This window comes from Mus caroli, unplaced genomic scaffold (genome assembly GCF_978045245.1).
Source record: "Mus caroli unplaced genomic scaffold, Mus_caroli_1 scaffold_6, whole genome shotgun sequence".
NCBI classification, from domain to species: Eukaryota; Metazoa; Chordata; class Mammalia; order Rodentia; family Muridae; genus Mus; species Mus caroli.
Window position 1 is genome coordinate 73,514,749 of NW_028227261.1, and position 23,095 is coordinate 73,537,843.

A 23,095-nucleotide genomic window follows, 5' to 3' on the forward strand; every position below is an offset into this window, starting at 1 on the left:
GTTCTTAACTTCTATTCTGAAACTTGCTGACACCACCACCCTACCCCCTTTCTCTCCCATTTTCATCTGTGAATTTGAGAACATTTTTAGGCTGACAAGAATCATGGGAAATAAATGAAATGCAGATGAGTTTTATAGCTGTGCCACAGCCAAAATTTATATTTTTCTGAGTAAAGAAAATGTTTTAGGTAAGGGCAGGAGGAATGTCTCCAGACAGAATGTGGGACCCTTTAGAGGGGAAATGAAGGACTTGCCTGCCCCAGCAATGTGTTCCACCTTGGGAACTTTCTTCCCTATATTCATGACGTCTGTGTGTGTCGGACTCCTAACTCCTAAGGAGATGATATGGTGGGGACTTTGACACTGGTGGCTTGGCTCTTCCATCATGAATAGGATTAGTACACTCACAGAAGGAACCTCATTGAGTAATCTTTCGAGGGCCCAACAATAAGGTGCCGAGGTGAACAAGGAAGTTATCTTTCACTGGACACTCTATCTTTTTCTCTCCTCACTATTGAACACCTCAGTCTCCAGGACTATGGGAAATAAATTTCTGATGTTTGAAAGCTCAACTGTATATGCTGTGTTGTAGCAAACCAACTCACAGTGAACTGTGATGTTTAAACTTTGGCAAGAGAGTTGTTTGCCTTGCTCTGACGCTGAATACTAAATTCATGGCTTGCCTGTGGAAATCCTGCGAAGCTAAGTCTGTGTTACAATATCTAGCCTAGGTCACTTCTGTTTCAGATCATACACTGAGATTCCAAGACCCCAGAGTTTCAAAACTAGGTCTTCATCACACTTCCTGGGCAACTGTGGTTCTTATCTCTGAATGCACCCTTGTGAGGGTACACCCCATGACTGGAGATGAATGGAGGGGTGGTAGAAGCATGGCTCTTTACCAGGGACTGTGATTGGCATGTCAATGTCTTAGACTAGGTTTGAGCACATCATCACATAAATCTCACTGCTAGGCCTGGCAGAGCTGAAGGGAGAAAGGTTGGACCAGAACCATATGCCCCATGTTCCACTATGAAACTCTGAGGAGTCTGAGGGTTCTTAATGGATACTGAAGCTCATGGGTCATCCTGAATGTGTTTCCTCAAAAAAAATATGAAATATATTCTATGAAACAGCTTTTAGCTTTATTTTTAAGGCTTCATCATTTTGTAAGGGGCTTCAGTTTACATTTCTTCCTGGAACTGTGTGTCAGATTTGACACCAGGCATTGTCCTGTTCATGTAGGCACCACTTTACACTTAATTTCAAGAGGTGAAAGCCCATTTAAGTAAGCAGATTGGAGACCATTTCTGTGCTGCACTAAGCTGCTTTGGATACTAGACTAGCAACCTTGGAAATCTGACCAAGTCTGATTGTCCCCTCCCCTAACACCTACCTCTTACCTCCACTTTCCTGGGCTTTTGCTGACTGTTATTTAATTGTATATGTAATATTTATTATATATTATATAATTTTATTATATAGGAATTTATAATATATTCAAGATGTTGAGACCTTCTTAACTAAGCAATAGTGCTGCCTTGATTTTTTTTTTCAGTGCCATATATGGGCCAGTTATATCTCCAAGTCCTCTGTGAATATTAATTATAGTCCTTTATGATATTAGACAGAGCATGTACTGTTTGGGCATAAGGAAACAGAGTCTCAGGTGAGTTCCCTTACCTAAGGATAGCCAGTATATGAGAAGCTAGGATTTGGAGCCCAGACATATCTGGCTCAGATTCCTCACCCCACCACTTGGGTCCATTGTCTCACATGCAGCACATGGAAGTAGGCAGCTGTGCTGAACACAGCCTTGTTCTTGCACTAATCCTCCCACTCTGTAATATTCTAGGGTTGGTCTTACTGTCCATTAGCTCAGAGATGAGCTCTGCATTGTCTTGTGGCTTAGGTTAAGATAATGTTTGCTGGCTGAAATGGAAAGTTATCAGTCTCAGCCAGAAAATTTACCTCAAAGTACAATAGTTTCCTATAGTTTTTTTTTTTTTTGGATGGACAACCAGACACAGTTAATATATCAGCACAGAAAAAAGTCATGACATATTCCTAAAAATCTGTGAATGTAACTCTTATCCCAAGAACCCCTGAGTGAAGGTTTTATTTAAAAAATTAGAAATGGATTACTACTATTTCACAATCTTTACTGAGTCAGTCACTGTCATGAGATTCAGCATCAGTCTGAAAGCAATGAAGCTCAGTTTCCGACTGACTGATCTCTGACTGCCACTCAGAATTGCTTACTCCTCTGCCTAACTTAGCCCAGCTGATTAGGAACTTGTGTCCATTAAAGAAATGCCAGAGATTGATAACTGCGATAGCAAGCTAATTTTCCCCCTCATTTTCTTTTTTTCCTTTACACAACTGCAAAGCTTTATCCATCCTTAGGGCTGGAGTGAGGCTCACTGGCGCCTCCCTCTACCATGCTGTCATCCCCGGCTTCTTTTGATTTTTTTCCAGTTATGATAGCTTACCCACTCTCTTTTTTCCTCCATTGCTTCCCATCCTTTCCCCCTCTATGTTTTAGGTAAATGTAGCACTTTCCTGGATAGGTCATGCCAAGCATCAGGGCAGAGTATCGCAGTACCTAGTGGTCTTGATGAGCACTCAAAGCACCCTTTTGTCTATGACGTTTGCGCCAGAAGCCACAAGTTAAATTTTTTTTCACCCAGAATCTTTATAGGAAGACAGAACCAGCCAGCTGGGCTGGTTTTACTTTACAGTTATGTGCTGTCTATGGCAAGTGAAAAGGAAAATAAGGAACCTGGACTGGAGCTGCAAACTCAGACCTACATGATGCAAATTAGAATTTTATTCATTTCTTCAGTAGGTCATCATCTAATTTAATCAGTAAACACGTAGACTGGCTCTTCTGACTGGCTGAGTAGGGTTTTGTATATGGTATTACATAATTCTCATGACAATTTCAGTTACCTCTTTCAGCCTCAGTGACTGAAAAAAAACCCTAAGACTAATGTTCTGAAAAAAAGTTGAAGCAGAATTCAAGGGCAGGTTCTATCTTTAAGAACTTTTTTTCTTATACTGTGAGACTGTCTCTGTGATGGCTATCCCCCCACCAAGTAATTTATTTATTTATGATTGGATATCTTCTTTGTTTACATTTCAAATATTTTCCCCTTTCCAGGTCTCCCCTTCAGAAGCCCCCTAATAGCATCTCCCTTCTGTCTGCCTCTATGAGGGTGCTCCCCAACCCACCCACTCCCATTCTCCAGCCCTGGCATTTCTTGGTTGTCTACTTGACTACATCTGGACTGAGCTTCAATGCAGAAATAGAGGGCACATCTGAAAGTGATTGCTTGCTTGGTTTTAAGTGGGTAAATTCAATTCTAGTCCAGATCTTTGAGGTAATAATACACATACCTTTGACTCAGATCTTGATGCTGGAAGACACAGCTTCAATCTAGGCCACATCTTCTACTGGAAGTCCATGTAAGGACATAGAAGAAGGAAGGTTTTGTTCTTTGCTTGCTAGCTGGCACCTTGGTAACAAATCCATTCTTTCACTGGCATTGAAACCCACTTCTTCAGGATTCCAAAGTCCTAGGAAATTTGGCTGGAAAAACACAAGTAAAGTCATTGAGTGCTCTTTCTATTATCATGCATGGCATTTTTTTTTGCACTTTTTATCTGTACCCAATTTAGCATTATAGGTCTAAATTCATCAATAGTTATCTTCCTTATGAAAAAATTTAAAATATAGAAATGTATATGTACAGATAGACACTTTGTAAAAATCTATATATGCTGATTTTAACATTTCTGAAAGAATGACAAGCATAAAAATGCTGAAAATTACAATAAGCAGAGGTTACTATATGGAACAGGTATTAAATCTATTATAAATCTACAATAGATACAATGCCATCATCCTAGAATATGATATAGATAAATCAATAAAGAAATAATAAAAGCTATAAAGGCAGATACATAAAATAATTTACTGTATAATAAATGTGGCATTGGGCACTCTGGTTTAGCTGATAAATGGTACTGAGGCAACTAGGTAGCCAGGTCACATAAAGGAAATTTACGTGGTTCTTCATCCTATGAAAATGTGACCAACTTCACACATAAAAGAAGTGCATATGAAAACTGTAGTAAAATATTACCCATCAACTTATGCATATATATATATATATATATATATATATATATATATAAAGTTTATCTGTGTATATGTGTATCTGTATGTCTGTAGGTATACCACATGTATGTAGGTGCCCTTCGAAGTTGAAAAAGAGTGTGAGGGTCTCTGGAGCTGAAATTACAGGCAGTTGTGAGTCCACCACTATAGGTAGTGGATGGGAACTGATCACAGGTCCTCTGCAAGAGCAGCAAGTCCCCTTAAAGACTGAGCCATCTCTCTAGCTCCTTGGACAAGGCTTTGAAGAACCAGCTTTTCCAAGTACTGATGGAAGTCATGTGGATGAGTACAGCTTCTGTGCAAAGCTTATCCAAAATGTCCAAATTCATCCCTATATCTGGGTGAATAGGAAGTTCATAAAACTGAAAGTGGGTGAGATTACTACTTAATTCCATATGTACCCTTTTATGCCTTCTGAATTTTGCATGTAGCCATATGCCTAAAATTCAATTTAAAAAGAAAAATGGTAGTGCCCATAACTTATTTTTCCCACTCATTTAATTTTTAGTCAGATACAAATTCAGCACATAAAATTTCAGTTCTCTACTTTATTTCTTATTTCTTTTGTTATGTAGGTAATTATTAATTGATTACAGGATTGTTATAAATTGGCATACAAAATAGTCAAGTTTAAGCATCTTTGCAGAAACCACAGATTCCATTTGTCTTGTAGTGACTTCTAAAGATTTGGTAGTATGCTTTTAGTTGTGTGAAGTCATGTCTGAGCTTTTACTGATTCCCAATAGCAAGATGAGTAGCAACAGCCATGGTGTGGTGAAGATGATGTGTTTTTACATGGTGAAGGTTCTCGGTTCTTTCTATGTGCTACTCTTTTTATTGTTGTTGTTCAATTTTTTATTAGATATTTTCTTCATTTACACTTCAAATGCTATCCCAAAAGTCTCCTATACACTCTCCCCGCCCTGATCTAATGATTTTAGGTCAGGCTTTCAAATTTCCAACAAACTTTTTCAAGTGTTGTTTAGGTTGTTGCCATTTTCATTTCTTTTTTTTTTTAATAAAAAATTTTTATTTACTTAGAAGCATTCAAATTGTCAACAAAACAGCTGAATTTTGTTGTTGTTGCAATTACAGAGTGGTATTCAGCTATCAGAGCAACAATTATGTTCATATAAGCTGCATCAGAGACAACTGAAGATGAAAAAAAAATGAAAAATAAAAACAAAAGAAAAACAAAACAAGAGGTTTTTGCCTCAGGATCTGTGGGAGCCATCTTGGCTCTGGGACTCTGCAGAAAGTTGTCTGCACAGGCAAGAGTGTGGACCACAGAAGCTAACAGCTTCTGGGACAGGCGAGAGCCACAGAGTTTCTGAGGCAGTGCCATTTTCAGGCTCCAGATATCCGGCCACCTTCCCGGCTAGAGGACAGGGGTCCACCCGGCCCGGGAGGTTTTTGCCTCAGGATCCCTGGGAGCCATCTTGGCTCCGGGACTCCACAGAAAGTTGTCTGCACAGGCAAGAGCGTGGACCACAGAAGCTAACAGCTTCTGGGACAGGTGAGAGCCACAGATCTTCTGAGGCAGTGCCATTTTCAGGCTCCAGACATCCAGCCACCTTCCCAGCCAGAGCACAGGTGTCCATCCGGCCCTGGAGGCCCAAGCCTCAGGATCCGCGGGAGCCATTTTGGTTCCGCGACTCCTCAGAAAGTAGTCTGCACAGGTGAGAGTGTGGACTAATGAAATTAACAGCTTCTGGGACAGGCCAAAGCAACACAGCTTCTAGGAAAGGTCCTGTTTTGGCCCTTCATCTTCGGCCAGGAGGAGGTCCAAACGCCAGATAACTATGCACCTTCCCTGTAAGAGGTGAGCTTGCCTGCAGAGACTGCTCTGACCACTGAAACTCAGAGGAGAGAGCCTGTCTCCCAGGTCTGCTGATAGAGGGTAACAGAATCACCACAGGAATAATCTCTAAACACAGACAACTATAACAACTAACTCCAGAGATTACCAGATGGTGAAAGGTAAACATAAGAATCTTACTAACAGAAACCAAGACCACTCACCATCATAAGAACACAGCACTCCCACTTCGCCCAGTCCAGGGCACCCCAACACACCCGAAAAGCTAGACCTGGATTTAAAAGCATATCTCATGACGATGGTAGAGGACATCAAGAAGGACTTTAATAACTCACTTAAAGAAATACAGGAGAACGCTGCTAAAGAGTTACAAGTCCTTAAAGAAAAACAGGAAAACACCACCAAACCATGATGGAAATGAACAAAACCATACTAGACCTAAAAAGGGAAGTAGACACAATAAAGAAAACCCAAAGTGAGGCAACACTGGAGATAGAACACCTAGGAAAGAAATCTGGAGCCATAGATGCAAGCATCAGCAACAGAATACAAGAGATGGAAGAGAGAATCTCATGTGCAGAAGATTCCATAGAGAACATTAGCACAACAATCAAAGAAAATGGAAAATGCAAAAAGATCCTAACTCAAAACATCCAGGAAATCCAGGACACAATGAGAAGACCAAACCTACAGATAATAGGAGTGGATGAGAATGAAGATTTTCAACTCACAGGACCAGCAAACATCTTCAACAAAATTATAGAAGAAAACTTCCCAAATCTAAAGAAAGAGATGCCCATGAACATACAAGAAGCCTACAGAACTCCAAATAGACTGGACCAAATAAGAAATTCCCCCGACACATAATAATCAGAACAACAAATGCACTAAATAAAGATAGTATATTAAAAGCAATAAGGGAAAAAGGTCAAGTAACATATAAAGGCAATCCTATCAGAACTACACCAGATTTTTCACCAGAGACTATGAAAGCCAGAAGAGCCTGGACAGATATTATACAGACACTAAGAGAACACAAAAACCAGCCCAGGCTATTATACCCAGACAAACTCTCAATTAACATAGATGGAGAAACCAAAATACTCCAGGACAAAACCAAATTCACGCATTATCTTTCCACGAATCCAGCCCCTCAAAGGATAATAACAGAAAAAAAAAACAATACAAGGACGGGAACCATGCCCTAGAAAAAGCAAGAAGGTAATCCCTCAACAAACCTAAAAGAAGACAGCCACAAGAACAGAATGCCAACTTTAACCTCACACAATAATAGTGGGAGACTTCAACACAACACTTTCATCAATGGACAGATCATGGAAACAGAAGCTAAACAGGGACACAGTGAAACTAACAGAAGTTATGAAACAAATGGATCTGATAGATATCTACAGAACATTTTATCCTAAAACAAAAGGATATACCTTCTTCTCAGCACCTCATGGTACCTTCTCCAAAACTGACCACATAATTGGTCACAAAACAGGCCTCAACAGATACAAAAATATTGAAATTGTCCCATGCATCCATTCAGATCACTATGGACTAAGGCTGATCTTCAATAACAAAATAAATAATAGAAAGCCAACGTTCACGTGGAAACTGAACAACACTCTTCTCAATGATAGCTTGGTCAAGGAAGAAATAAAGAAAGAAATTAAGGACTTTTTAGAGTTCAATGAAAATGAAGTCACAACATACCCAAACTTATGGGACACAATGAAAGCATTTCTAAGAGGAATTCTCATAGCTCTGAGTGCCTCCAAAAAGAAACTAGAGAGGGCACACATTAGCAGCTTGACAACACACCTAAAAGCTCTAGAACAAAAGGAAGCAAATTCACCCAAGAGGAGTAGACGGCAGGAAATAATCAAACTCAGGGGTGAAATCAACCAAGTCGAAACAAGAAGAACTATTCAAAGAATCAACCAATTGAGGAGCTGGTTCTTTGAGAAAATCAACAAGATAGACAAACCCTTAGCCAGACTCACTAGAGAGAACAGGGAAAGCATTCTAATTAACAAAATCAGAAATGAAAAGTGAGACATAACAACAGATCCTGAAGAAATCCAAAACACCATCAGATCCTTCTACAAAAGGTTATACTCAACAAAACTGGAGAACCTGGATGAAATGGAGAAGTTTCTAGACAGATACTAGGTACCAAAGTTGAATCAAGATCAGGTTAATGATCTAAATAGCTCTATATCCCCCAAAGAAATAGAAGCAGTCATTAATAGTCTCCCAACTAAAAAAAGCCCAGTACAAGATAGGTTTAGTGCAGAGTTCTATCAGACCTTCAAAGAAGATCTAATCCAAGTTCTTCACAAACTATTCCACAAAATAGAAACAGAAGGTACTCTACCCAACTCATTCTATGAAGCCACAATTACTCTGATACCTAAACCACAAAAAGACCCAACAAAGATAGAGAACTTCAGACCAATTTCCCTTATGAATATTGATGCAAAAATCCTCAATAAAGTTCTTGCTAAACGAATCCAAGAACACATCAAAACAATCATCCATCCTGACCAAGTAGGTTTCATCCCAGGGATGCAGGGATGGTTCAATATATGGATATCCATCAACGTAATCCAGTATATAAACAAACTCAAAGACAAAAACCACATGGTCATCTCATTAGATGCTGAGAAAGCATTTGACAAAATCCAACACCCGCTCTTCCAGCCAGACCAGCACTGGGGTAGCTAGAGTGCAGGGTCAGCTGACACCCGCCAGCTACCCACGACCCCCGCCACAGGATTTTGAGACTGCTGGTGAGTGGAACACAGCTTCTGCTCCAGTCCAATCACGGGGGACCTGAGACTGCTTTGGTTGGGGAGGCAGAAATCCGGCCTGAGTAGGGCCATAAGCCTCTTCTGGTCAGAAAAGCACCAGAGTAGCTAGGGCACAGGGTCGGCTGACACTCGCCAGCTACCCACAACACCCGCCACAGGATCTTAAGACTTCTGGTGAGTGGAACACAGCTTCTGCTCCAATCCTATTGCGCGCCTGAGACTGCATTAATTAGGGAAACAGAAAACCGGCCTGAATAGGGCCACAGGCCTCTTCCGGCCTGAACAGCACCGGTGTAGCTAGAGCACAGGGTCGGCTGACACCCGCCAGAAACCCACGACCCCCGCCACAGGATTTTGAGACTTCTGGTGAGTGGAACACAGCTTCTGCTCCAATCTTTAAACAGTGACAAAGACAACAACTAACCCCAGAGATTACCAGATGGCGAAAGGTAAACGTAATAATCTTACTAACAGAAACCAAGACCACTCACCATCATCAGAACCCAGCACTCCCACTTCGCCCAGTCCAGGGCACCCCAACACACCGGAAAAGCTAGACACGGATCTAAAAGCATATCTCATGATGATGGTAGAGGACTTCAAGAAGGACTTTAATAACACACTTAAAGAAATACAAAGGAACACTGGTAAACAGGTAGAAGACATTAAAGAGGAAGCACGAAAATCCCTTAAAGAATTGCAGGAGAACACTGCTAAAGAGTTACAAATCCTTAAAGAAAAACAGGATAACATAATCAAACAGGTAGAAGTCCTTAAAGAAAAACAGGAAAACACATCCAAACCATGATGGAAATGAACAAAACCATACTAGATCTAAAAAGGGAAGTAGACACAATAAAGAAAACCCAAAATGAGGCAACACTGGAGATAGAAACCCTAGGAAAGAAATCTGGAACCATAGATACAAGCATCAGCAACAGAATACAAGAGATGGAAGAGAGAATCTCATGTGCAGAAGATTCCATAGAGAACATCGGCACAACAATCAAGGAAAATGTAAAACGCAAAAAGATCCTAACTCAAAACATCCAAGAAATACAGGACACAATGAGAAGACCAAACCTACAGTTAATAGGAGTGGATGAGAATGAAGATTTTCAACTCAAAGGACCAGCAAACATCTTCAACAAAATTATAGAAGAAAACTTCCCAAATCTAAAGAAAGAGATGCCCATGAACATACAAGAAGCCTACAGAACTCCAAATAGACTGGACCAGAAAAGAAATACCTCCCGACACATAATAATCAGAACAACAAATGCTCTAAATAAAGATAGAATACTAAAAGCAGTAAGAAAAAAAGGCCAAGTAACATATAAAGGCAAGCCTATCAGAATCACACCAGATTTTTCACCAGAGACTATGAAAGCCAGAAGATCCTGGACGGATGTTATACAGACACTAAAAGAACACAAATTCCAGCCCAGGCTACTATACCCAGACAAACTCTCAATTAACATAGATGGAGAAACCAAAGTATTCCACGACAAAACCAAATTCACACATTATCTCTCCACGAATCCACCCCTTCAAAGGATAATAACAGAAAAAAACCAATACAAGGACAGGAACCAAGCCCTAGTAACAACAAGAAGGTAATCCCTCAACAAACCTAAAAGAAGACAGCCACAAGAACAGAATGCCAACTTTATCAACAAAAATAACAGGAAACAACAACTACTTTTCCTTAATATCTCTTAATATAAATGGACTCAACTCCCCGATAAAAAGACATAGACTAACAAACTGGCTATACAAACAAGACCCAACATTTTGCTGCTTACAGGAAACTCATCTCAGAGAAAAAGATAGACACTACCTCAGAATGAAAGGCTGGAAAACAATTTTCCAAGCAAATGGTATGAAGAAACAAGCTGGAGTAGCCATTCTAATATCTGATAAGATTGACTTCCAACCCAAAGTCATTAAAAAAGACAGGGAGGGACACTTCATACTCATCAAAGGTAAAATCCTCCAAGAGGAACTATCAATCCTGAATATCTATGCTCCAAATACAAAGGCAGCCACATTCATTAAAGAAACTTTAGTAAATCTCAAAGCACACATTGCACCTCATACAATAATAGTGGGAGACTTCAACACACCACTTTCACCAATGGACAGGTCATGGAAACAGAAACTAAACAGGGACACAGAGAAACTAAGAGAAATTATGAATCAAATGGATCTGGCAGATATCTACAGAACATTCTATCCTAAAACAAAAGGATATACCTTCTTCTCAGCACCTCATGGTACCTTCTCCAAAATTGACCACATAATTGGTCACAAAATAGGCCTCAACAGATACAAAAATATTGAAATTGTCCCATGCATCCTATCAGATCACCATGGACTAAGGCTGATCTTCAATAACAAAATAAATAATAGAAAGCCAACCTTCACGTGGAAACTAAACAACACTCTTCTCAATAATACCTTGGCCAAGTAAGGAATAAAGAAAGAAATTAAGGACTTTTTAGAGTTCAATGAAAATGAAGCCACAACATACCCAAACTTATGGGACGCAATGAAAGCATTTCTAAGAGGAAAACTCATAGCTCTGAGTGCCTCCAAAAGGAAACTAGAGAGAGCACACATTAGCAGCTTGACAACATACCTAAAAGCTCTAGAACAAAAGGAAGCAAATTCACCCAAGAGGAGTAGACAGCAGGAAATAATCAAACTCAGGGGTGAAATCAACCAAGTGGAAACAAGAAGAACTATTCAAAGAATCAACCAATCAAGGAGCTGGTTCTTTGAGAAAATCAACAAGATAGATAAACCCTTAGCCAGACTCACTAGAGGGCACAGGGAAAGCATCCTAATTAACAAAATCAGAAATGAAAAGTGAGACATAACAACAGATCCTGAAGACATCCAAAACACCATCAGATCCTTCTACCAAAGGCTATACTCAACAAAACTGGAGAACCTGGATGAAATGGAGAAGTTCCTAGACAGATACCAGGTACCAAAGTTGACTCAAGATCAGGTTAATGATCTAAACAGCCCTATATCCCCCATAGAAATAGAAGCAGTCATTAATAGTCTCCCAACTAAAAAAAGCCCAGGACCAGATGGGTTTAGTGCAGAGTTCTATCAGACCTTCAAAGAAGATCTAATCCAAGTTCTTCACAAACTATTCCACAAAATAGAAACAGAAGGTACTCTACCCAACTCATTCTATGAAGCCATAATTACTCTGATACCTAAACCACAAAAAGACCCAACAAAGATAGAAAACTTCAGACCAATATCCCTTATGAATATTGATGCAAAAATCCTCAATAAAGTTCTTGCTAACCGAATCCAAGAACACATCAAAACAATCATCCATCCTGACCAAGTAGGTTTCATCCCAGGGATGCAGGGATGGTTCAATATATGGAAATCCATCAATGTAATCCAGTATATAAACAAACTCAAAGACAAAAACCACATGGTCATCTTGTTAGATGCTGAAAAAGCATTTGACAAATCCAACACCCATTCGTGATAAAAGTCTTAGAAAGATCAGGAATTCAAGGCCCATACCTAAACATGATAAAAGCAATCTACAGCAAACCAGTAGCCAACATCAAAGTAAATGGTGAGAAACTTGAAGCAATCCCTCTAAATACAGGGACTAGACAAGGCTGTGCACTTTCTCCATACCTATTCAACATTGTACTTGAAGTCCTAGCCAGAGCAATTCGACAACAAAAGGAGATCAAAGGGATACAAATTGGAAAAAATGAAGTCAAAATATCACTTTTTGCAGATGATATGATAGTATATATAAGTGACCCTAAAAATTCCACCAGAGAACTCCTAAGCCTGATAAACAGCTTCGGTGAAGTAGCTGGATATAAAATTAACTCAAACAAATCAATGGCCTTTCTGTACACAAAGAATAAACAGGCTGAGAAAGAAATTAGGGAAACAACACCCTTCTCAATAGTCACAAATAATATAAAATATCTTGGCGTGACTCTAACTAAGGAAGTGAAAGATCTGTATAATAAAAACTTCAAGTCTCTGAAGAAAGAAATTATAGAAGATCTCAGAAGATGGAAAGATCTCCCATGCTCATGGATTGGCAGGATCAACATTGTAAAAATGGCTGTCTTGCCAAAAGCAATCTACATATTCAATGCAATCCCCATCAAAATTCCAAATCAATTCTTCAACGAATTAGAAAGTGCAATCTGCAAATTCATCTGGAATAACAAAAAACCTAGGATAGCAAAAACTCTTCTCAAGAATAAAAGAACCTCTGGTGGAATCACCATGCCAGACCTAAAGCTTTACTACAGAGCAATTGTGATAAAAACTGCATGGTACTGGTATTGTGACAGACAAATAGACCAATGGAATAGAATTGAAGACCCAGAAATGAACCCACACACCTATGGTCACTTGATCTTCGACAAGGGAGCTAAAAACATCCAGTGGAAGAAAGACAGCATTTTCAACAAATGGTGCTGGCACAACTGGTTGTTAACATGTAGAATGCGAATCGATCCATTCCTATCTCCTTGTACTAAGGTCAAGTCTAAGTGGATCAAGGAACTTCACATAAAACCAGAGACACTGAAACTTATAGAGGAGAAAGTGGGGAAAAGCCTTGAAGAGATGGGCACAGGGGAAAAATTCTTGAATAGAACAGCAATGGCTTGTGCTGTAAGATCGAGAACTGACAAGTGGGACCTCATGAAACTGCAAAGCTTCTGCAAGGCAAAAGACACCATCAAGAAGACAAAAAAACCACCAACAGATTGGGAAAGGATCTTCACCTATCCAAAATCAGATAAGGGACTAATATCCAATATATATAAAGAACTCAAGAAGGTGGACTCCAGAAAGTCAAATAACCCCATTAAAAAATGGGGCTCAGAACTGAACAAAGAATTTTCACCTGAGGAATACCGAATGGCAGAGAAGCATCTGAAAAAATGTTCAACATCCTTAATCATCAGGGAAATGCAAATCAAAACAACCCTGTGATTCCACCTCACACCAGTCAGAATGGCTAAGATCAAAAATTCAGGTGACAGCAGATGCTGGCAAGGATGTGGAGAAAGAGGAACACTCCTCCATTGTTGGTGGGATTGCAAGCTTGTACAACCACTCTGGAAATCAGTCTGGCGGTTCCTCAGAAAATTGGACATATTACTACCAGAGGATCCAGCAATACCTCTCCTGGGCATATATCCAGAAGATGTCCCAACCGGTAAAAAGGACACATGCTCCACTATGTTCATAGCAGCCCTATTTATAATAGCTAGAAGCTGGAAAGAACCCAGATGTCCCTCAACAGAGGAATGGATACAGAAATTATGGTACATTTACACAATGGAGTACTACTCAGCTATTAGAAAGAATGAATTTATGAAATTCCTAGCCAAATGGATGGACCTGGAGGGCATCTTCTTGAGTGAGGTAACACAATCACAAAAGAACTCACACAATATGTATTCACTGATAAGTGGATATTAGCCCAAAACTTAGGATACCCAAGATATAAGATACAATTTGCTAAATGCATGAAACTCAATAAGAATGAAGACCAAAGTGTGGACACTGTGCCCCTTCTTAGAATTGGGAACAAAACACCCAGGGAGGGAGTTACAGAGACAAAGTTCGTAGCTGTGATGAAAGGATGGACCATTTAGAGACTGCCGTATCCAGGGATCCATCCCATAATCAGCTTCTAAACGCTGACACCATTGCATACACTAGCAAGTTTTTGCTGAAAGGACCCAAATATAGCTGTCTCTTGTGCGACGATGCCGGGGCCTAGCAAACAGAGGAGTGGATGCTCACAGTCAGCTATTGGATGTATCACAGGGCTCCCAATGGAGAAGCTAGAGAAAGTACCCAAGGAGCTAAAGGGATCTGCAACCCTATTGTTGGAACAACATGATGTACTAACCAGAACCCCGGAGCTCTTGTCTCTAGCAGCATATGTATCGAAAGATGGCCTAGTCGGCCATCACTGGAAAGAGAGACCCATTGGACTTGCAAACTTTATATGCCCCAATATAGGGGAATGCCAGGGCCAAAAGAATGGGAATGAGTGGGTAGGGAAGTGAGGGGAGCTATGGGGGACTTTTGGGATAGCATTGGAAATGTAATTGAGGAAAATATGTAATAAAAATATTAAAAATTTAAAAAAAATCCAACACCCATTCATGATAAAAGTCTTGGAAAGAGCAGGAATTCAAGGCCTATACCTAAACATGATAAAAGCAATCTACAGCAAACTAGTAGCCAACATCAAAGTAAATGGTGAGAAGGTGGAAGCAATCCCACTAAAATCAGGGACTAGACAAGGCTGTGCACTCTCTCCCTACATATTCAACATTGTAGTTGAAGTCCTAGCCAGAGCAATTAGACAACAAAAGGAGATCAAGGGGATACAAATTGGAAAGGAAGAAGTCAAAATACCACTTTTTTCAGATGATATGATAGTATATATAAGTGACCCTAAAAATTCCACCAGAGACCTCCTAAGCCTGATAAACAGCTTCAATGAAGTAGCTGGATATAAAAGTAAGTCAAACAAGTCAATGGCATTTCTGTACACAAAGGATAAACAGGCTGAGAAAGAAATTAGGGAAACAACACCCTTCTTAATAGTCACAAATAATATAAAATACCTTGGCATGACTCTAACTAAGGAAGTGAAAGATCTGTATGATAAGAACTTCATGTCTCTGAAGAAGGAAATTAAAGAAGATCTCAGAAGATGGAAAGATCTCCCATGCTCATGGATTGGCAGGATCAATATAGTAAAAATGGCTATCTTGCCAAAAGCAATCTACAGATTCCATGCAATCCCCATCAAAATTCCAACTCAATTCTTCTATGAATTAGAAAGGGCAATTGGCAGATTCATCTTGAATAACAAAAAACCTAGGATAGCAAAAACTCTTCTCAAGAATAAAAGAACCTCTGGTGGAATCACCATGCCTGACCTAAAGCTGTACTACAGAGCAATTGTGATATAAAAACTGCATGGTACTGGTATAGTAACAGACAACTAGACCAATGGAACAGAATTGAAGACCCAGAGATTAACCCACACACCTAGTAGACCATCACTGGAAAGAGAGGCCGATTGGACACACAAACTTTATATGCCCCAGTACAGGGGAACGTCAGGGCCAAAAAGGGGGAGTGGGTGGGTGGGTATGGGGGACTTTTGGGATAGCATTGAAAATGTAAATGAGGAAAATACCTAATTAAAAAAATGTTTAAGCTTAAAAATAAATAAATAAATAAAAGAAAAACAAAACAAAAAAACAAAAAACAAACTACTGTCCCCATATAACTAATTTGTGCTGTGTACCAAGTAGAACCTTCTTTAAATTTCTATGCCAATTTACAACCCCCAGACTGTACCAGGCAAGGTTAGTGGCTGAAAATACCATCAGGAGAGGGCTATCTAAAGGCACATTCAGTAGTGTGTTAAGTATACAAAAAGACACTGTACAGTTTAAAAGCAAATCCATTTTCATTTCTTATGGGTTACTATTACTTCTGACTCTTGATTTACTTTGGGAGCTAATCCATGAGGTAACTGCAAGACATTCCCATGTGGTAGATACAGACCTACATCACTGGCAAAGCAAGATCGAAAATTACAGAATGGCCTCAGCTTCAGAATGGCCAAGTCACATGACAGTGCCTCTATAAGATAGCATGACTTATTAGGAAAGCCATATGTTCTTTCTAGCCTTCCCATAACTCCTTTCCTTTATGCTCTGTGAGCTAAGAGATGCTTTGGAGTAGATGAAGATGGTGATAAGATACTAGATACCAAATACGTACAACTTACAGAATCTTGGCAGCATCCAACATGTTTCATCAAACCAGATCCTGCTTTATAGGCCCAGGCATGAGATTAGTGTGAAGCCTAATCTTCAACCTCTAAGGGGAGAGGGGATCTTGTTTACAGTTGGAATAAAAAAACCCAGTGATTTGAGAGGTTGTCTTTATCTTTATGTTGCTTTGATAGTACACTTTTCTTAGGGTTTCTATTGCTGTGAAGAGACACACCATGATCACAACAACTCTTACAAAGGAAAGATTTAGTTGTGGCTGGTTTACAGTTCAGAGGTTTAGTCCATTATTTTCATGGCCAAGAAGCATGGCGGGCAGGCAGACATGGTGCTGGAGAGGGAGCTGAGAGTTCTACATCTGGATCCTGAGGCGGTAGGAAGAAATTCTGAGCCACTAGCCTAGCTAATGTCTCAAAGCTTGCCCCCAAATGACTTACTTTCTTGAATAACACCACACCTACTCCACCAAGGCCATAAGTCTTAATATAGTCACTCCCTAGTGACCAAGCATTCAAATGCAAGAGTCTCTGGGGGCCATTCCTATTTAAGCCACCACAAGACAACTCAGGGGAGGGTTTATTTGGCTTACTTGTTATTGCCTGTAATCAAGGGAAGCCAGGATAGGAACTCAAAGCAGGAACTGGAGCAAAGACCATAGAGGAATGTTGCTCACTGGCTTGTTTCGCTACTTTTCATATACAACTCTGGCTAACCTGATCAGGGGTAGTGCCACTCACAATGCACTGGGTTCTCCCATATCAGTCAGAAATCAAGAAAATGCCCCCAGGACATCCTCACATGCCAATCTCCACAATTTCACAGTGGAGATTCTCTTCCTCTCAGGTTTGTCTAAGTCCATGTCAAGTTGACAATGACTAAGTATGATAGTTTCTATAAATAGAAGAAACATTATCAGAGTTTGATAAAACAACATTTCTTTAAGGTTTTATAATTTGGATAACTCAGAGTAAGAGTGTTAGAGTTATTTACAGCCCTGGAAAATGAAGAAAATAGAACAGCTTAAAGAATTAACTGTTTCATTCAACAAGCACTAACAGAATGTCTGCTTCTCACTAAGCTTCAGGCTATGTCAGCATTCACTCCAGGAAGACATGTCCCTGCCTATCAAAGAGCACTGGCATTTGTTTAATCCTTGTACTTTCTCAGTGCATTGCCAGGTAGGTGGATAGAATGACTATGAGTATTTGTGAGGACTTTCACACAGAGCCCTGGGACCTTCAAAGACTTCAGTTTTGGAGAAGAGCTTAAGGAAACTTTTTGTTTTGTTTTTGTTTTTAACCAGCAAATGGTGAAGTTTATTCTTACAGCTCCCTCTGTATCCTGTGCCATTAAGATGCCAATTGATTGCTAATTGCTCTGCATTATCCATAAGCCAGCTACAAACATGTTTAATGGCATGCTCTTTGTTGTAATTTAGGAGCAGGGACTGCTGCTGTCTGTCTCTTTGTTCTTCAGAACTTTTTTTTTTCCCTGAGCCTACAAAGTGTTTGGCTGGCATGCAAGGGCCTGAGGAAGCTTAAGCAGAAACCAGGTCCCAGGAGGCATAATCCTGCCACACCCTAAAGTGGATAGAAGGCTGTGCCTTGAATGTGGAAGATGTGTCAGCCAGATTTGTGAGAAGTGCCACTACACTGCAAGCTAGCTCTGCCAGAGGAGAATGCCACTTGCTGAGGACGAACCTGGAAATGGCCAAGAAAATCATGTTTTCCCTGGGTCTACGCTGGTTGCAAGCACTGAAGTGAAGCTGACAGGTCATTTAGGATATCCTTTCCTGCTGCTTAGTGGGGCTTCTGCATTTTAACTTCAGGATTTTTTTTTTTACCCCACATCGGGCACTAGTATCCGATAATTGAGTCTAAAGCAAAATCTTGAAGATGTTATTAAAAAGTAATAATTGTGATGCCTGGTAACTAGAATGCTGAGATGGATAGAAAGGTAGAAAATAGTTCCGCAGTGAAGGAAAGGGAGCGCCAGCTCCCCCATCCTCCCATGGCCCTTGCCAAGCCTTAAGGAGGTTGAGGTAACTGAGCTTCACTGAAGTACAGGGCCAGCTTATTTACAAGTCTGGAGATCTTAGTATCAGTGACATCATTAGTCACCTCTTTAAATCTTGTCTGTTTCTCACCATTTGATTGTGGCAGTGTCTTCGGTAGCACAAGAGGACCTTGACTATCCTCTTTAGCTGGGGATGCCTTCCAAGTCCTGATCCTACTGCATCTAGCTAGCTAGTATCTTCCCACAGTTTTCTTTTGCCTAATTTCTTCAAGATTTTGGTGGGAAGACATGTCCCATCTATATTGTGCTTTCGTCAGAGTACTGTGAGAACTAGCCAGTCCCCTACTATGTCTGGTTACCATAAGCCCCCCAAGTAATGTCATCCTAAAGCCAGGTTTCTCCTTTGCTCCAGGTTGAAGCCTAGTCTTTATTTCCTAGATTTAAGGGGTGAAGCATCTTCCTTATTAAAAGTAGATCTATCCCGTTTGTTGTAGATGCCCCGGGTACCCCATGGGACTGCCTTCTCTGACTAGTGCATGTATGCTCCATCTTCTTGGAGTGTTCACTGTTAGCTTGTAGCTTCCCCTTCCCTGGAGAATTGCTATTGCTAAATGAGAGCCCTTGTGTCTTGTGAGATACATTACCATCCTATAGGCAATGCGCGAGGACGCAGAAAAGTCAGCCCTTTGTCACAGGGCCAAATCTGAAGAGAGATTCATGCTCCATGGCTCCTTGTCTGTACAGGCTGCAGTTAGATTTAATGGGGACCACGTCCTGCTCCACTTTCCTCTGCCTTACCTTGGTACCTTCATTCCACTTCCCTTGGGAACATAAACACAGAATGCCTGTCTCAGGCTCTGCATCAGGGGAACCTGACAATCACCCTCATTATGAATGTTTATGGCAGGTGGGTAAGATTCTGGGAGTGGTAAGGTGATTGGAGAGGGCTTAGCACATAATTTACCCTAATAAGTGTTTGCTAAATGAATGGATTTTCCAGGCTTGCTGTTTGGATTAAAGGTACCACAGCTATTATCAGAAAATCTATTTCCCAAGAAGGGCCCAGCTCACTGACTCACTCCTAGACTTAAAATGGAATGACTAGGAAAATTTCATAAGGCTTATTATGAACAGAAAGAAATTGATGATTGTTAATGATGTTAATTAATCAACAGGGATTATTCCATGCCAATTCTTCCCAGTATGTCATTGAGTCCTCTGTCTGTGGTAAGTCTGGTGAGAAAACAACAGCAACAAACAACAACAAAACCCAAAGAATCTTTCATCTCTTTTTTTTTCTTTTTCTTTTATTAGATATTTTCTTTACTTAGATTTCAAATGTTATCACCCCCTTTCCTGGTTTCCCCTCCAAAGAACCTTTTGGTTTTTTTTCGAGACAGGGTTTCTCTGGGTAGCCCTGACTGTCCTGGAACTCACTCTTTAGACCAGGCTGGCCTTGAGCACAGAAATCCACCTGCCTCTGCCTCCCAAGTGCTGGGATTAAAGGCATCCAAAGACCCTTTTATCTTTTAAGGCACATGTTATCTCAACAAGAGGAAAAGAGTTAGTCTAAGGAAACAATTGGGGGAAATTATAAGATACCACATAATCCCATGGGAAAACATAGGTGACAGATTCTGAAGAGGCTCAGAGAAGTCAGTGTGGGTGTTCACCAGTTAGGCAGGTCTGGGGATAGGAGCAGGAGAAAGAAGCCATAGCAAGCCGGTGAAGCAGTAAGGAAAAAAGAGTGGAGATAATTGTGAGGTTGCCAGTGTTTGCCTGAAAATAGAAACCTAGAAATGTTCCTTCCATCTTTGTATTGTCATGAACATTTGCATTTCTGCTTACTTACTCATGCATTTGTTCAACCAGTTCCCAAACCCTTTCTTGAACACCTGCTCTATCCAGGCACTCCCAAGTCTTGGGATTACAGCAGTAAAGATTCCTATCCTGGCTCTCAAGGAACTGGCAGGTCAGCAATAGGGCATTGTAATACACAGTGGCCCTGATTCTATAGGAGTAACAGGGTGCTGAGAGAACTGGGGAGAGGCAAACAATATATACTTGCAGGAAATCACAGCTATTTTGTTCCCTGATGGGTAGATAGAATTCAGCTAGATAACAGGGTACAAGGAAAAAGTTCTGGAGTTACACAGGACATTGAGAGAACTGCAGTGTGAATGGTGTGTGTGGAGGGTAGAGAGACAAAGGAAGGACAATAATGAGGGGCCAAGTAAGGAACAGCCACAGATCAAGCAAAGGAGAACAGGCTTTCAGATTCCATGACCACCACTCATGAAGTACTAAAATTACATAGTAAGAGTCACGTGAGGCACCAGCTTAAGGAGCGTGGAGAATAAAACACTGACCTGGATGCTAACAGGTGCACCATAGCTTTATCATCTCCTACTAATTGATGGTGAGTGAGAGGAAAGACAGGGCCAATGGAGGTAGGTGTTTTGTTAGGTTCCAGAAAGCAGAAGCATGACCACTGGAAACATGGGGACCACAGAACAGGAGTCAAGACTTTCTGTATTTCTATAGATTCTCATGAAGTTAGGGAACTTAGGAGGAAAAATACAATTGTGGGTGAAGAGTAGAACTCAATTTTCAACATGTTGAGTTTGTACTCAAAGGAACCTCTTAAATGGATGGATCTGGAAGTTTTGACGTGCTAAGAATAGATTTGGAGTTTCTACTAAGAAACACACTTTCTTACACTACTGTGTTTAGTCATCAATACTCGTCCCATCCCACTACATTACACCATTCCACTACATCCTCCTCTTCATCTTATTAGAAAGTTTTACTTTGTTTAGAGAAAATAGGATCTTCAGAAGTTTTATACAAAGTTTTGCAAATGGGCAAAATGTGTATTTTCCTGGTACTGTGAGTCACAGGCTTTTGTGAGGTTTTCACTGGTTTTCTTGACTCTCCTCTAAAGTAGAAAACCAGAGAGACTAAAGATGAATATCTCTTCTATCTCACTTTCTCTTTGTATATTTACTCACGAATTAGTTTTCATAGTTTGAGCCATAAAGTCCTTAATTCCCCCTTTCTCATTGCTAGTTTTGTAACAGATCGTTACCTACTTGTGATTTAAATTCTTCTTACTGGGATTTCCCAACACATAGCTCTACATTGGCCCTAAACTGATATCACTTTGTTTATTTTTGCAATGCAGTTATATAAATCTCTGACTCAATTCAAAGCTACTTATTTTTTACTAAGTTAAACCTTGTCTGTTTCTGGAAGCTGGACCCAAAGAAGTAGAATATGGCCCATTCTCTCTGTCTCTTTCCTGTTTCAGGTAGTTGTGCTGTGGGTAGCAGCATTGGGAGGGTGAGAATGAGTGGAAAAAATTAGGTCATGCAACTGCAGCATGCTCAAGGTGGCAAGCTTAAAGTGCCCACTTCTACTTCATTGGATAGGATACTTTTCCTGGCTCAATCTCCAGGTGTAGTAACCAGTCCCTGGTTAGATACTATAGGTGATATTTGAAGTTTATGTATGTCATGGAGAACTGTGATATCCACGTGTCATTTCTGATAGATGCATCCTTCTTGTAGCAGCCCCTTATTACTGTTCATTCTGGATTGGAGACCTGGGCTAAGTCTAGGGGGAAACTTGGAATCTTTCCTCTTTTCTTAGGATATCTGAAATGCAGAAATGAGGCAACCTTCCTAATTTGTGACTCACCTATTTACTTTGTCTTAGAATCCTATCTCTAAGATACTTTGCTCATTTTCCTGGGATGGGGTGCCGCCAGATACAGTGAAGTCTCATCACAGTTTCTTCTTTCTAAATTTGCTTTCAGACTTGAGGAGCGAGTCATTGTGGGTAGACCTGGCTTGGCTGGACAGGAGAAATGAGCCCATTTACTTCCCACCAAGAACATGAAGAGGGTAAATACTGACAATCTCAAGTCTCCTTTTTTTTTTTTTTTTAAATGCCTTCCAACAGATGGTCTATGATTCTTCTGAAAAGTCCTTTTGCGAGCAAATCCTATGTCAGGGATGGCCACACCATAGTTTCCAGCTTTGAGTGGCCCCTTTTTGCTGACTGGCAGGGAGGGGTCTCAGCATCTATCACTCTTTAGTTGTACACTCTTTTAATTGGTACACAAGATATAATCTCTTGTCCTTCCTGACTATCTTCACGTCAGTAAATTTACAAGGTCAAGTCAGATTAAATCTTAGAAGCATGGCCTCAATGAATAATGTAGCTATTCCCTAAGTCTTGTTCTAACACATATTCATGCTATAACACATTACCTGTTATATCCTCTATTCATTTTAATCAAATCTCTTTTATTACTTCTTTATGTCAACCTCATATTTCATCTTCTCTGTAGTCTCAAAAAAAAAAAAGTCTCCGAATCTCGTCTGTGTGCAACAGAACATTATTT

The 23,095-nt window shown here is 40.3% G+C and overlaps 1 long non-coding RNA gene across 1 annotated transcript in view; it reads left to right on the top strand.

Annotated features, from left to right (window-relative positions):
* LOC115030847 (uncharacterized) overlaps positions 1–23,095 on the top strand; it is a 34,922-nt gene that overhangs the window by 9,917 nt on the left and 1,910 nt on the right. The window contains exon 2 of the long non-coding RNA XR_003836409.2: positions 22,505–22,592. This is a non-coding gene — a long non-coding RNA (uncharacterized LOC115030847). The remainder of the gene's footprint in view (positions 1–22,504; positions 22,593–23,095) is intronic.